The 15,961-nt window shown below is 37.7% G+C and overlaps 1 long non-coding RNA gene and 1 pseudogene across 1 annotated transcript in view; one reads left to right on the top strand and one right to left on the bottom strand.

The window, feature by feature from the left end:
* The window catches only part of LOC144257283 (uncharacterized), a 362,905-nt gene that overhangs the window by 331,959 nt on the left and 14,985 nt on the right, over positions 1 to 15,961 (bottom strand). The gene's annotated exons all lie outside the window — the stretch shown is intronic.
* On the top strand, positions 11,998 to 13,612 carry LOC144257248 (keratin, type II cytoskeletal 79 pseudogene; annotated as a pseudogene).

Here is a 15,961-nt window from a genome sequence, read left to right as displayed (position 1 = left end):
TGTGGTTTTAAAATACTGTGATTCATTAAATAATTGTTTTCACTAATGCTTACAAAAATGTATAATAGAGATTCAACCATAATACTAAAGCAAGTTGCTTATCCTTGCCTTCTTTAACCCTACATGAGTTTCTGAATCTTCATAATGTTAAGAAAGTCTTCTCTAAAATTTAGCCTATATATCCAGTGATGTCTTATTTGTCATGTTTTTCCCAAACAACCTAGTGAGTTCTCTTGCAAACACAATTCTTGTGGTTTTTAGTTTACTGAAGTGCGTGTCTGTGTCTGTGTTAATCCAGAAATTCCTGTAGCAGGTACACTAAGATTTTTTCAAATTAAACTTAAGAAGGGAAGAAAAGGCAGAATATAGTCTAAAATTTTCCTTTAGAAATGAAAAGTATTCAGCAAGTGATGTTGCAGAAACTGAGTACCCATATGAAAAAATAAAAAATGAAACTGAACACTTTCCTTATACCATATACAAAGATTAACTCAAAATGAACCAATACCAAGCTGGGGTGTGGCTCAGTGGTACAGCACTTGCCTGGCATGTGTGAGGCACTGGGTTCGATCCTCAGCACCACATAAAAACAGTATTATGTCCATCTACAACTAAAAAAATGTTTTAAAAAAGTTAACCAATACCTTTAAAAACTAAAACTATAATACTCTAAGAATAAAACATAAGATGAATATTTATATCCTTATATTTGGCAATAATTTCTTAAGAGACATCAAAATATATTTAAGAAAAATAAGTGAACATTGTTAAAATCTTTTATTCATCAAAGATCACTACCAACAGAGTAAAAAGGTAGCCTACAGATGGGAGAAAATATTTGCATATCATACATCTAATAAAGGATTGATATCCAGAATATATAAAGTACTCCTCCAAATCAACAACAAATCCACCTTAAAAGTGAGCAGACATTTCTCCAAAGAAGATATATATAGCTAATAAGCACATTGAAAAAGTATTCAACCTCACCTAATAATTTGATAAATGCAAATTAAAATGAAAATGAGGCACCTCCTAACACTCATTATGATGGCCTTTGTCAAAAAAAACAGAAAATAGGACTGGGGTTGTGGCTCAGTGATAGAATGGTTGCCTAGCATGTAAGAAGCACTAAGTTCAATTCTCAGCATCACATATAAATAAATGAATAAAATAAATGTCCATCAACATCTAATATATATATATATATATATATATATATATATATATATATATACAGAAAATAGCAAGTATTGGCAAGAAAGTGCAGAAATTAGAACACTTGGGCACTGATGATAGAAATGTGAAATAAAATGGTATGATTGACCTTCAAAAAATTAAAAATAGAATTGCATTTCACCCATAAATTTCACTTCTGGAATTAAATATACCTGAAAGAATTGAAGCAAGAATTTGAAGAGATATTTATATACTCATGTTCATAGCAGCATAGTTACAATAGCTGAAAAATAGAAACAACGCAAGTGTCCATCAATAGATGAATGGATAAACAAAATAAGACATATCCATACAATGATATATTATTCAGCTTTTAAAAGGAGGTAAATTCTGATGATATATGCTATGTGGTTGAACCTTGAAAACATTATGCTAAGTGAAATAAACCACTCATATAACAAGCATTGTATGGTTCCACTTATATGATGTACATATAGTTGTCAAATTCATAGAAACAGAAAGTAGAATAATAGTTGCCAGGGGCTAGGGAAAGGAGGAATAAACAATTAGTATATACATGTACATGTACAGAGTTTCTGTTGAGAGAGATGAAATAGTTCTGGTGATGGATAGCAATTATGGACACAAAATAATATAAATATACTTAATGTTACAGAACTATACATTTAAATATGGTTAAATGGTTTCATTTCATGTTTTATATATTTAACCACTATTTTATAAATGAAAAAGAAATTTTAGCACAAATTTTTACACCAAAACTTAACTATAGTTTTCTTAGGATTTAAATCATGAGTATTCACTTTTGCCTTCATATATGATTTTGCTAGGGCTATGGCAATGAATGAAGGTACTCTTCTATCACACTGCACATAAAATCAGCAAACTATGAAATCATTCTGACCTGAAAAATTGTTTGAATAAAGGAGGTTTAAATTTGCAAACCAAGGTGCATTTCTCCAATAGAAGTTTGAACTGGTCCTTCAAAGGTTTGACATCATGCGTACTGTTTGCCACTTCAGTATATACATTTGAGTGGCATCTTTTTCCCCAAAAGAGATCAATTTCATCTGTATTGGGTGAAGAACTCTCCTCCTAGGAAAGTATGTTATCAGCACTTCCAGCTTCTCTCCCTGCTTTGATGTTATACAGATTCAAATATGGCTGGAACCTATAGAATTGACTATAATTTGCAGCAATAATCTCATCCACCTCACTTTTGCCATGCTTGGCTTTTAATTCCTCCAACAGATTCCTAGCTATCTTATGAATGTATGTTAATCTGATAAACTTTCAACTTTGATGTTGTTTTAGTCACTATTTTTGACACTGTGAGCAAAAGACCTCACAAGAACAGTTTCAGGAAGAAAAGTTTATTTGGCGCTCAGGGTCTCAGCAGTCTCAGGCCGTAGCTCTATAGTTCAGGGTCTTAGGTGTGGCAGAACATCATGGTAGAAAAGTGTGGAGGAGGAAATCAGCTTAGGACATGGCAACCGTGAAGCAGAGAGAGCTCCGCTCACCAGGGACAAGATATAAACCCCAAAGACATGCCCCCAGTAATCTACCAAATCCTCTAGCCACATCCTACCTGCCCACAGTTACCACCCAGCTAATCCATATCAGTGGATCAATCTACCATTTAGGTAACAAATCTCATAATTAATCATTTCACCTCTGAGCAGAATTGCATTGTCTCACACATGAGCTTTCGGAGGATACCACATATTCAAACCCTAAGAGATATTGATACCCAGCCTCATAATCAAAGATTTTCAGATTATATCACTTTTCAGTTGCATAGGCCCAGTGCTTCTCACAAAAAAATAGATGATTTTTATTCTTCAGGATTATTCCTACTGAAAAATTATTCATCCCCTAAGCTATATTTGCATGCGATGTTTTCCTATATTTTTTGCCTATTTCAATTTTTCCTATTTATCCTTCTTATGATCTCTAGCCAATGTGCCAAATTTAAATGCCAGGCAGTTATAGACATTTAAAATGAATAGGCTACATATAAAATTTGTTTATGGCAAAACTCGAGTATATGTTCATCTGAAATTGTATGTTCACAAATTGAATAAAACATAAATAAAAAGAAATGAGTTGGCAAAATAAAATAGTCTACAGTCCAAGGGGCACCAATTTATAACTAATGCCTTACAATAACCAACTATACACAGAGCAACAGTGAAATTACTAGAGGGGCTGGGATGTAGCTCGGTGGTGGAGTGCTTGCCTAGCATGTGTGAAGTCCTGGGTTCAAAGCCCAGGATTGAGAAAAAAAATGTTATAGATGACTTACTAATATTATTTGTTGATAGTGAGCAGAATTAAAATAATTTGCTCTGGAACATAGTTCTGTTGATATCTATGAAAGTTCTAAAATTACTATAAATGAAGAATCACTGGAATACCATGATTAACACACAAAAAAATAAGTTAAAAATTTCATCAGTAGCTACAGGAAGATGGTAAAAATTTTGCAGACAAGAAATATTTTTTATATTGCTTAACCAAATTTTATTCTAAAATAAATGATAAATGCATCTGGACATTTATATTTTCTTGGTTAAAACCTAAAGGTCTGAATTTTAATCAGAAAAGAAAGCAAATATGACATTTGAAGACTTGGAATACTTGGAGACTTGCATTATATGACATTAACAGAAAACAAAGAATTTATATATTGTAATTACAAGCATACTTTAAGTTGAAATCTTTCATAATGTTTCAGATTAAAATAACAGAATCAACTTTCTAAATAGGGAACATGATTAAAACTGGGTTAACACTTCACTGTAGTTAATAGGCACTCCACACTCTCTAATAATATGAAATCATTGACTTCATACCAAAACAAAACTTGGGTTTCTAGAGTGTGGCTAAATGCAAATTTGCCATCTGCCTTGCAGGGCTGCTGAGTGATGGATGAACACACTGAGAAAACTTTTTCTTTAAAAATGTACAAGGTGATGTTGTCTGTAAGGCTGCAGTGCAGCAAAGGGAGCCATCTGCAAAAGAATTGGCTTGGGAGTTGGAGTTTGGAAAGCTGATGACTTTGTAGTCTAGTAAAGGCTAAATTTTTGTTGATACTTTCCTTGTTGGGGAGAGAGAGAGAGAGAGAGAGAGAGAGAGAGAGAGAGAGTGCGCGTGTGCACACACACACTCTCACTTCTTTTTGCCCATCTTTCATTTCAACAAGATGTAGATGGGTAAAATTTGTATAATGACCTACGAAAAACTCATAAATATCAAATAGTTAGGTATTTTTCCTTCATGAAAATTCCCATGCTTCCTATAACTAAGAACTCGCAACAAATATGAATTCAAGAAATTTGTATAAATTTACAAATAAATGAGTGTTCAAAATTGAGGAATTTAAAGAAGTAATTAATGAATGAACTATTTCAAATTTTAAAATGATTCCATTAAAATAAGAATTACCAGTGCACTAATGAATAGTTCACAAAACTGAGGGTGTAATTTTTAAAAGATTATCTATCATATGTGCATTTCTACTTGTAATATTTACCCCACTTACATTAGAACTACAAAAAAGAATGAAATGAATGTGTCATAGATTTAACACTTTTATTATTTTTTTTTTTAATTTGGGATTGTGATCTTACGTTTTGCAATAAAAACCAAGTGGGACAAACTTGGTCATTAGTCATACATAGATTAGATTGAATCCTATGAAAACTAGTCAGGGAATTATTCACACAATAAGATGTTAAAGAAGCCTTGTGGAACCACCAGCATATGACTCTTCCACAACACTTGAAATTCCTATGTGGTCATACTCTTTTGGGTTTAATTTTTCTCTTAAACGTGACTTGAAATATATATGGTATGGGAGAATGTTAGGAAGACTTGTGTCATTTTGATCAGAGTAGCTAGTACCTGTTTGGAAGGGAAATAATGGAGAGGGAAAACATACTGGTGAAATAAGATGCAACCAGGAAATTTTGATGAGGGGGTATGGGTGCAGAGACGGAAACAACCCAGAACTAGGGCACAACAGATGACCAGGTGTCATGAGCTGTCTGTGGGCTATGTGTAGACTGTTGAGCATAGTAGCCTCCTGATAGGATAAGTCTGGCATTGGGAAGCTCCCATGACACCCCCACAGGGATTGACCACCTGATGCAGGTGAACTTCCCCCTCAAGCTCTGCCAAAGATCCCATGCAGCACCTGAGATGGGTGTGACCTGCCAAGATGTCAATCAACCTGCTGACTGCACGACATCACGAAGCAAGACTCCACCCTTGAATCCTTATCCCTGCCTTTCATGATCCCCCTTAAATAAACTCCTGGAGCCATTTTGTCTTTTGTCTAGTTTCAGAGCCTATGTGAACTAGATCTATCAGGGGCTTTGCATTCTGTAAATATATTTCTGTGTATTTGTGCTTTGTTATTTACTGATTATTTGAGACTGTAAGTCTTAGGGTGGCTTGGGTTATACTGGGCAGGAAGAATGACTCCCTAATTAATGCTGGCCATCATCCTCCCCCCATTAACCAAGCATTCAGGTGACCAGAACACAACACTGGAAGGGTGGAGCCTTAGACAAAGCTCACCAATGTCATGATTTTTGCTGGATATAGCTCTCAGAATAGGGCTACGGTACCACACAACCTCCTTCCATGACCACCAATAAACATTGCTTTAACTTAATAAAAATTTGTTGGTGTTCTAATTAAATGCTTTATTTGTAAAGTACAAATCAGTATATTGGCTCACTAATGTTGCGTTCATTCTTAAAACCCAAACAATCTCCATCAAATCCTAGCAAAGTAGAAAAAGTCACATTGCAATAAGAAATTTAAAATTGAACTCAATCCTTAAGACTTCATATGTTTCACTTATTAGAAATGTTTTTAAATTCTCAAATGCTAGTTTAGTAGTATATAAACACACTATGTAATGGCATATTTCTCTTGCCTTATCACATAACATGAAAAAAAAAAAAACCTAAATATTGACTTGCAGAACACAGGAGATAATCACTGTTTGATGAGATAAGTGATACTGCAGTCCCAAATGGCTATTAAATATGTAACTTCAGGATTTTTTTTCTTGCAGTGGGGAAAAAATGTGTGCAAAGTTGTCCATAAACTCACAGTTGGACTCTCGTTTAGCCAATAGTCTACTTAAAACACCAGCCCTGTGATTTAGGATAAGAGAAGCAATCTGTGATTATGCACCCTTAGAGACATAAAATCGATACCATTTGATTTATTAGTGTCTGTCAACATTTAGGGAATCTGTGGCTATTTGAGTGACCCTCTCAACTACAAGAGCTGAAGCAAATAATGCAGATACTTATCAGAGATGAACAAGACTAAGGATTGTCTTAAAAGACAATGCTAGTTTTAAAAGGCCTCTTTCAACCCAGATGCATTGCATTTTATTCAAAGACACAAAACAGACTGAATTGCTAGATTTGTTTGTCTTTAAATGTAGCAGCATTCATATTTAACCTTTTGTTAGATGGACAAATAGAAGGAATTGAGGTACAAACGACAGAGAGTGCCATCTCTCTATCTGAAAGACGGGAGAGAGAGAACCCATATGTATACACAGGAGTTAATCCACATTTCTGTTCCTTGTGGGCAGCATTTACCACAAGGAAAAATACCATGAAAATCTCTGATCATAGTGTCTAATACACTAGCAAACATTAAAAGTCAGAGCATGAAATTCCTTGGCTAAAAGGTTCAGGTCATTTAATTGGTAGATACCAAAGATAAAAATTAACCCCTGGGGAAATTTTATGATGTCATTTATCAATCCAGTCCACACATGTTTTCTACTTTGCGGATTTATGAAACAGCTTGGCTCCTCTAAAGAAAAACATTTAAGAATAACCAACGAAATTGTTTTTAAAAATACTGACTTTTTTAATTCAAAGAAAAGTTTCATTCTTTAGGAATGAGAAGCAACAGCTCTGGACTGATATGGGGTTTTCAGATATCTGCACATATAGAGTATTATTTTTGCATATTCAATGAAAATTCTTCAGATAATGCTCCAACTTAATACTCCAACATGAAGATGTATGTTGAGAATGTTGGGCACATTGCAGGTCTTTTAGCTTTAGATGGGAAGCGAGGGAAGATCAAATATCTCTAAGACTTCTTTTCCTTGGAGGTCACCTGATTTGCAGCAAATGAGGATTTAGTATTCTCGCCCATGAGAAACCTCTCTAGGAAGAGTGATGGGTTGTTTGATGTCTAACAGTCATGATCAACACATAGAGCTCATGACAGAATTAATACTCAGTGTTAAACAAGGAATACAGGTCTCCCGTGTCTGTATAAGGCATTTTATATGAGATTTGGAAAGAGGAATAGTAAAGAGTGCATAGAAAACAAATTACCCATCTTTTTCAAAGGTAGAGATTTTCATTTAAATTCATTTGTGTTCATCTTTATGAATATTACTCTCTGTGAAAGGTTCATTTAATTCCAGGAACATGAGTGTAAGAAATAAGCAGAAAAAGACTGAAGGTCAAAAATACAGACACCCAGAAATAGATGCACACAAATATACCCAATTGATTTTGACAAAAATTCAAAGGCAATTCAGTGGAGGACAGATCACATTTTAGCAAATGGAGCTACCATTTGGATGTCCATACACAAAAGTGAATAAATGAACCTAGAGCTAAGTCTCACACTGTCTACAGAAATTATCACATAGTGGATCATGGGCTCAAATTTGAAACAAAAAACCATAGAACTTGAAGGAAAAACCATAGGAGAAATCTATGGGTCTTGCCTAGGTTAAGTTCTTAGCATCAAAAACACCTTCCATAAAAAGAAAAATCAATAAATTGGACACCAGCAAAATCAGAAACTTTTGCTCTGTAAGCAGTCTCTGTGAAGATGTCCAAAAGACAAGCTACAGAATAAAAGAAGGTATTTGTAAACCACATATTTAATAAAATACTGTGCCTAAAATATACAAGGAACTCACAAAACAAAAAGAAAAAAATAATCCAATTTAAAAATAGACTAAAGACCTGAGGAGTCCATGTTAATGTAGACTATATACATATGGCAAATAGGCATATGAAAAGCTGTTCAACATTAGCTGCTAAGAAAAATTCAGATTAAAACTACAGTGAACATCAATATGCATGAGTTAAAATAAAAAGTAGTAACAATACAATAACTATGTGAGTAGAAATCATTGAAACAAAACACAGAATCAATGAAAATAAAAACTGACTCAATAAAATAGATAAATACCTGGCAAGACTGACAAAAAAGAAAAGCAACATCAGAGATTGACAGGAGGGGGAAAGCCAGGTTTTGATGGCATCTTTTGCTGAATTCAGGGACCTAAGAGAATCCCAAGGAACTGCACCCCAAGGCCCTGGAGTTTGCTGCAGAGTTCAGGTTATCCTTGCCGTGACGCCTTAGGTTCATTCAGTCTGTCCCATGTCTTCAGAGCCCCATCCTCTGACTGCCCACCCCATAGGCTGCAGTTCCTTGGTATTCTCTTATGTCCCTGACCTCATCAAAGGATGCCATCAAAACCTGGCTTTCCCTCTCCTGTCAATTTCTGATATTGGTCATTTGTGTTGCCTTTCTTGCTAGATATTTATCTTGCTAGATACTTATCTATTTTATTAAAGCTGTTTCTATTTTCATTGGTTTTCTGGTTTAGTTTCAATGATTTCTACTCTTATTGTTATTATGTTTTCCTTCATCAGACTTTGGGATTAATATACTCTTCCCCCATCCCACCCCAGGTTCTTGATGCAAGACTTTTTCTCTTTTTCTAATCTATGCATTTAGTGTCATAAATGTCTTTGACTGTGCTTCACCTGTGTCCCACAAATGTTAATATGCTGCATTTTTATTCTCCTTCCATCCAGTGAATTGTCGAATTCCTTTGAGACTTCCTTTTTTGAACTATGGATTATTTAGAAGTATGTTATTTAGTTTCTAAGTGTTTGGGAGATTTTTCTATTCTCTCCCTGTTACTGAGCTTCTGTTTTGTTACATTGTGATTAAAAAACACACTGTGCGTGATGTCAATAATTTTGAATTTGTTGAGATTTGTCTCATGGCTCAGGATATGGTCTATGTCAACACATCATCAAGGGGCACTTGAAAAGAAAATACATTTGCTGTGGTAGGATAGAGTGTCATATGCATGTCATTTAGACTCTGCTAGTTGATGGTGTTGTTGAATTCTTCCAGGCCTTTGCTGACTCTTGTCTAGTCTTCTCCATCAACTTTTGAAAGAAGGATCTTAAAGTCACCAGCTATAATAATGAAGCTTTTTTTATTTCTCATTTTTGTTCTGCCAGTTGTTACTCCACATTTTTTTTAACATCTTTTATTTGGTATACTCACATTAGGATTTAATGAATTGACCCTTTTATCATTATAAACAGTCAACCCTACATGTCTGCAGGTTCCACATCTGTGGATGCAACCAAATGCAGACTGAAAATAATTTTTTAGAAAATGTCTTTACTAAAATGTACAAACTTTTTTCATTATTCCCTAAGCAAAACAATAAGACATTTACAATATAAGTATTACAAGTAATCTAAAGATAATTTAAGTATATGGGAAAATAGGTTATATGCAAATACTTGGCCATTAAGAGATCAGAGCATCTGAGGGTTTTGGTATCCACGGCAGGTGCTTGAAGTTCAAGCTCACAAACACCAAGGGATGATTTGAATGTCTCTCTCTATCTCATTTTCCTTTTTCTAAAGTCTACTTTAAGTGACATTAGTGCAGTTGCTCCTATTTTTCTTAATTAATGTTTTCATGATGTACCTTTTTTGTCCTTTTCCTTACAGTCTTCCTAGATCATAATATCCAAAGAGAATTCCTCCTTAAAAATATATTGTATGGGGCTGGGGTTGTGGCTCAGTGGTACAGCACTTGCCTAGCATGTGTGAGGCACTGAGTTTGATTCAAAGCACTACATATAAATAAATAAATAAATAATAATAATAAAGTTCCATTGACAACTAAAAATATTTTTTAAAAAAATATATTATATAGTCTTCTTAGTCCATTATACTTATATTTGGTTTCTAATGGGATATTTAGGTCATTTACATTTAACATAATTATTGTTATGTTAGAAATTAACATACCATTTTCTTTCTTGTTGACTGTTCTCTGCTTTTCATTTCTCTGTTATCTTTTTCCTAGCTTGATGTTCATTATATAAACATTATTTTAGAATTCTATTTTGATTTATCCATAGTATTTGTGAGTATCTTTTGTATAGCCTTTTAGAAATTGTCCTAGTTATTAATTATTTATGAATAACTCATCTCATCCACTCATCTATCATTTTACCAGTTCAAGTAAGATATAGAAACTTTATCTTCACATCCCTCTATTATCCCTGTTTATAATAGGATTATCTTAAATATTTCCTCTATATACATTTAGAATCACATGAGACAGTTACAGTTTTGCTTCAATAACAAAACATAATTTAGAAAAATCAAGAGAAGAAGGAAAGCTTATTGTTCTTATCAGTATTTTTGCTTATCATGTTCTTTATTAGGATTGTCTGTGGTTACTTTTTTATTGTATTCTTTATATTTACAGGACTTCTTTAAACCATTCCTTTAGGCAAGTTGGTCTCCTGCTTACAAAGTCTCTTAATTTTTCTTCATTAGAGAATGGCTCAATTTTGCCCTCATTCTGAAGAACAAGATATAGTCCCAAAGTCATGACCCCAAGGACCCACTACTTTTAATCAGGTCCCACTTTCTATAGTTTTCAGTTATTCCTAATAGTCCATTCAAATTATGAATTCAGCAATGGATTAATCCACTTATGATCCAACCATTTCCTAAAAGCCCCACCTGTGGACATTGCTGCATTGGAGACCAAGCCTTTAACACATGATTCTTTGGGGGACATTCCAAATCCAAACCACAGGGTTTCACCCATTATATTTCCTCTGTGTTATTCAGATTAGATATTTTGTATTTTTCTGTTTTCCAGTTCACTGATTATTTCCTCTGTCTTTTCTAACTACTCTGAAGTTGTACCAATCAATTTAGCTTTTTATTTCATCTATTATATTTCTATGTTCTAAAATTTTCATTTGATTCTTATTTGTATCTTCTATCTCTTTGCTGAAGTTGTCCAATTTTTAAAATTTGTTCCACATATGCTTGTAATTGCTTGCTAAAGCATTCTTATCATAACAGCTTTGTCGGATAATTCTAATATATCTGTCATCTCAGTACCTATTGACAGTGTTCTTTCATTCAGTTTGAAACCTTCTTGGTTCTTAGTAACCTGGATAATTTTTTTTACTGAAACTCAGACCTTTTGCAGTATACTATTAAACTCTGGATCTTATTTAAACATTCTATTTTAGCTGACTTTCTGATACTACTTCCATCGGGTGAGAGGGGCACTACCTTGTCATTTCCAGGTGAAAGTAGGAGCCTACACTGGTCTTTATTGACACCAAATATAATGAGAAAGAAGGGCTCCTCATGCCGACTAGATAGTGAGACAGAGGTTTCCAGTTCCTCAAATAGTCTACACTGACACTGTGGTAAAGGTGGCCTCTTTGCCAGTGGGTCATGGGAAAGTTCTGGCTCTTCACGAGGCTTCCTCTCCAACAACCCCAAGCAGAGAAAGAAGGCACCTGTGCTATCAGATGGTGGGAGAAGCCCAGCCTCCTTACATGAGATCCACATTGTTTTAAAAGCCAATGTTGGGTGGCTCAGCAGCTCCGCGCTGCCTCCTGCTCTCAGCCCGCTCTCGGCCGCTCTGCCAGCCATGAGATCCTCCCTGTCTCGGCAAACCTACTCAACCAAAGGAGGCTTCAGCTCCAACTCAGCCAGCGGAGGGGGCGGGTGTCGAACCCGCACCAGCTTCAGCTCGGTGACCAGGTCCCGGAGCAGTGGCGGTGGGGGGGGGGGGGGGGGCTCGCTGTGGCCCCAGCACCAGTGGCTTTGGCAGCCTGAGCCTCTATAACTTGGGAGGCAGCAAGAGCATCTCTGTCAGTGTGGCCAGAGGGGGCTCCTCGGGCCGGGCTCTGGGGGGCTTCGGCTTTGGCAGTGGGGCCTACATGGGCCTGGGGGCTGGCAGGCAGACCTTCGGGCCTGCTTGTCCTCCAGGGGGAATCCAGGAGGTCACTGTCAACCAGAGCCTGCTGACCCCCCTCAATGTGGAGATAGACCCAGAGATCCAGCGGGTGCGCACCCAGGAGCGCGAGCAGATCAAGACCCTCAACAACAAGTTCGCCTCCTTCATCGACAAGGTACGTTTCCTGGAGCAGCAGAATAAAGTGCTGGAGACCAAGTGGGCTTTGCTGCAGGAGCAAAGCCAGAACATGGGTGTCACCAGAAACAACCTGGAGCCCATCTTTGAGGCCTTCCTGAGCAGCCTGCGGAGGCAGCTGGATAGCAAGCAGGACGAGCGGGGGAGATTGGACTTGGAGCTGAGGAACGTGCAAGATCTCCTGGAGGACTTCAAGAACAAGTACGAGGATGAAATCAACAAGCGCACCGCTTTGGAGAATGAGTTTGTGGTGCTCAAGAAGGATGTGGATGCTGCGTATATGGGCCGAATGGATCTGCATGGCAAAGTGGACTCCTTGACCCAGGAGATTGACTTCCTCCAGGCTCTCTACGAAATGGAGCTGAGCCAAGTGCAGACCCACGTGTCTGACACCAATGTCGTCCTGTCCATGGACAACAACCGCAGCCTGGACCTGGACAGCATCATTGCCTAGGTCAAGGCCCAGTATGAGCTGATCGCCCAGAGGAGCCGGGCGGAGGCCGAGGCCTGGTACCAGACCAAGTACGAAGAGCTGCAGGTGACCGCTGGGAAGCATGGGGACACCCTGTGGGACACCAAGAACGAGATTGCGGAGCTTACCCGCACTATCCAGAGGCTGCAGAGTGAGGTGGATGCGGCCAAGAAGCAGTGTCAGCAGCTGCAGGCGGCCATCGCCGAAGCGGAGCAGCGTGGGGAGATGGCGCTCAAGGATGCGAAGAAGAAGCTCGGGGATCTGGACACGGCCCTGCACCAGGCTAAGGAGGACCTGGCCCGGCTGCTGCGTGACTACCAGGCCCTCATGAACGTCAAGCTGGCCCTGGACGTGGAGATCGCCACCTACCGCAAGCTGTTGGAGAGCGAGGAGAGCAGGATGTCTGGAGAATGTCCCAGCGCTGTCAGCATTTCTGTGACTGGCAACTCCACCACCATGGTTGGAGGCAGTGCGGCTGGCTTTGGGGGTGGCGTCTCCCTAGGTGGGAGCGGGGGTGGCTTCAAGGCTGGATTCAGCACGAACATGGGCTACGGCAATGTCAAAGGCAGGGCCGGCTCCGGAGGCACCTCCATCCTGCGGAAGACCACCACGGTCAAGACGTCCAGCCGGAGGTACTAGCCTCTGAGACGTGCATGCCGGGGGCCCTGCAGTCCTCTCGCTGCCCCATCCCCATCCCTGCTACCCTCTCCAACCTTCTCAGGAACAGCCCTGGGGACCACAGACCCGTGTTTTTTCACACCACACTATTTGGGTACGATTTGTATTGGGGGAAAGGCTCAAATCTACCCAGTTTTTCTCCTGGGAGGTTAAGGTCCTCATCTTGAGCAGCATGGTCGAGTGATCTGATGGTGACCGCTGAGAGGAGACTGGGTGTCCCAGGCCACCTCTGTCTCGCTCACCACCTCTGCCTTTCTTCTGGGAGTCCAGGGCTGGCGGGGGAGGAAGGGGGAAGTGAAGAGTGGTTCCCCAAGATCCTCCAACCTCCCCAGTCACCCACCCCCTCCTCCACCGCGTCCCCAGTCTGTGCCTGTGATCTGTCTCAATAAACTTCAACTCCAGTCAAAAAATAATAATAATAAATAAATAAAAGCCAATGTTGCATTCATTGTACTTCAAGTTCTCTGTTGTTGGTTTTTAAAGAGTTCTGTTTGAAAATTGAAGCATTATAATAAGAGTCATCAATTCAGGACAGTATCATAATTAAGTTCTAAGAAGCCATATTATTTTCTTTATAAAGCCATATACATTTATCATGTTATTTTCCTTCAAAAAACTCCTTAATAGGCTCCCATTTCTTAGAAGGTGAATACTGCTAGCAATGGCATGCAAGCTCCTTGATGATCTAGTGCCAACCACCACTCTGATCTCAAATCCATTTCTCTACATATTCATGACATAGATGCCAGGGAATTATTAGAATTATCCCCAGAATATCATTTCTTAAAATATGTTATCTTACAGTATTTCACTAGATCCAAGAAGCCCTCAGTTACAAGACATGCCATTGTTTCCTATGAATGACTAAGAAAATCACTGATCATTACTTTTATACAATACTAACAATTTTAAGATGCATCTCAGTTTTAGAAATATTAAAGCATAAAAAATTTTGGCCTAAAATTTTATGAAATGTGGTAATCATTAAGTATACAAAAGAATATTTTTGAATAATCATTTAAAGGATAACACAGTGAGTTTAATATGACCTACTCACCATCCTACCACATTTTATTCTCCTACCCTCCCTTTAAGAGGACATGTGATTTAAATTTTTAACCATTCTCCTTCTCTTATTTATTATTTTCAGATATGCTTGTATCTATGCACAGCCTTTTGTTTAACTTTAGCATATTTTGACCTTTACACATATGTGCTTTATTCTGCAATCTGCTCTTTTTCTCAAAGTAATCTCACTGAGATTGCCCCATGGTGTCACTATAACTCATTCATTTATACTGCTGTAATAGTCCACTATGTAGATACCACAATATTTTTACCTATCCTGCTATAACTGCTCATGTGCTGATGATGGACATTGGGAGGTTTGCTTCTCATGTGCATGGTATTAAAAACATGCTGCCACGAACATGCTACTTGTCTGCCAGAGCAGACGTTTCTCTAGACCATATGCATCAGTACAGTTATTGTGTCTAAACTAGGGTTGAACCTTCACAGTTTTACAAGATAACAGCAAACTGCTTTCTAAACCATGTGTAACAATTTGCCCTCCCAGCTATAGCATGCGAATATTCCAGCTATGTCACTGGGTTCCACTTTCACTTAGTTCAAAGATATTCCATCTCCTGTACTCTGAAAAACAATACTCAATCAACTCTCGAACCATCTCTTCAAGAAAGCACATAACGTGAAAGCTAAAGGTTAAGATTTGGAGCCAGACTGCTCCAGATTGCTATGAAAATTTGGTTACTTAATACATATAGTGTGCCTAGAAAGGTATCCTTGGACACAATCCGCAGAAAATATTAGTTAAGTATTTTTGTTGCTGCTGCTATTGTTTTATTGAATTACTTACAGAATCCTGGAAACACTTAGATTTTAGTGTGCTCTGCTTTTGTGCACTTGCACACATGGCACCCTCATGCTGAAATTTCATTCTGAAATTTCATTCTCCTCCATCTGAATTTCATTCTTTAGGGTCAATTCTTTATGCCCCACTCAAACCCATGCAGAGTTAATCATCCTTACTCAGGGCTACCCCTGCCTCTTCCACATCACTTATCACATTGCAGCCTAATTACTTGTATACCTCCTGCCTCCCTTGTTATAATTTCAGTTATTTCACACACATAACCTTTCATTTATATTCCCTATTTCCTAGTTTTAGTAGTCTCTTAACAGATATTTGATGAAAAAGTGCATAAATAGACAAATGAATTAAATATGAATAATTGTAAACATCAGTGAGTACCCACTTACAAATATTTTTTTAGCTTTGCAAATTCAACT

The sequence above is a fragment of the Urocitellus parryii genome, chromosome 10 (genome assembly GCF_045843805.1).
Source record: "Urocitellus parryii isolate mUroPar1 chromosome 10, mUroPar1.hap1, whole genome shotgun sequence".
In the NCBI taxonomy this organism is placed as follows: Eukaryota; Metazoa; Chordata; class Mammalia; order Rodentia; family Sciuridae; genus Urocitellus; species Urocitellus parryii.
Note: the sequence above shows the minus strand (reverse complement) of the source record. Positions and strands in the feature narration are given on the sequence as shown.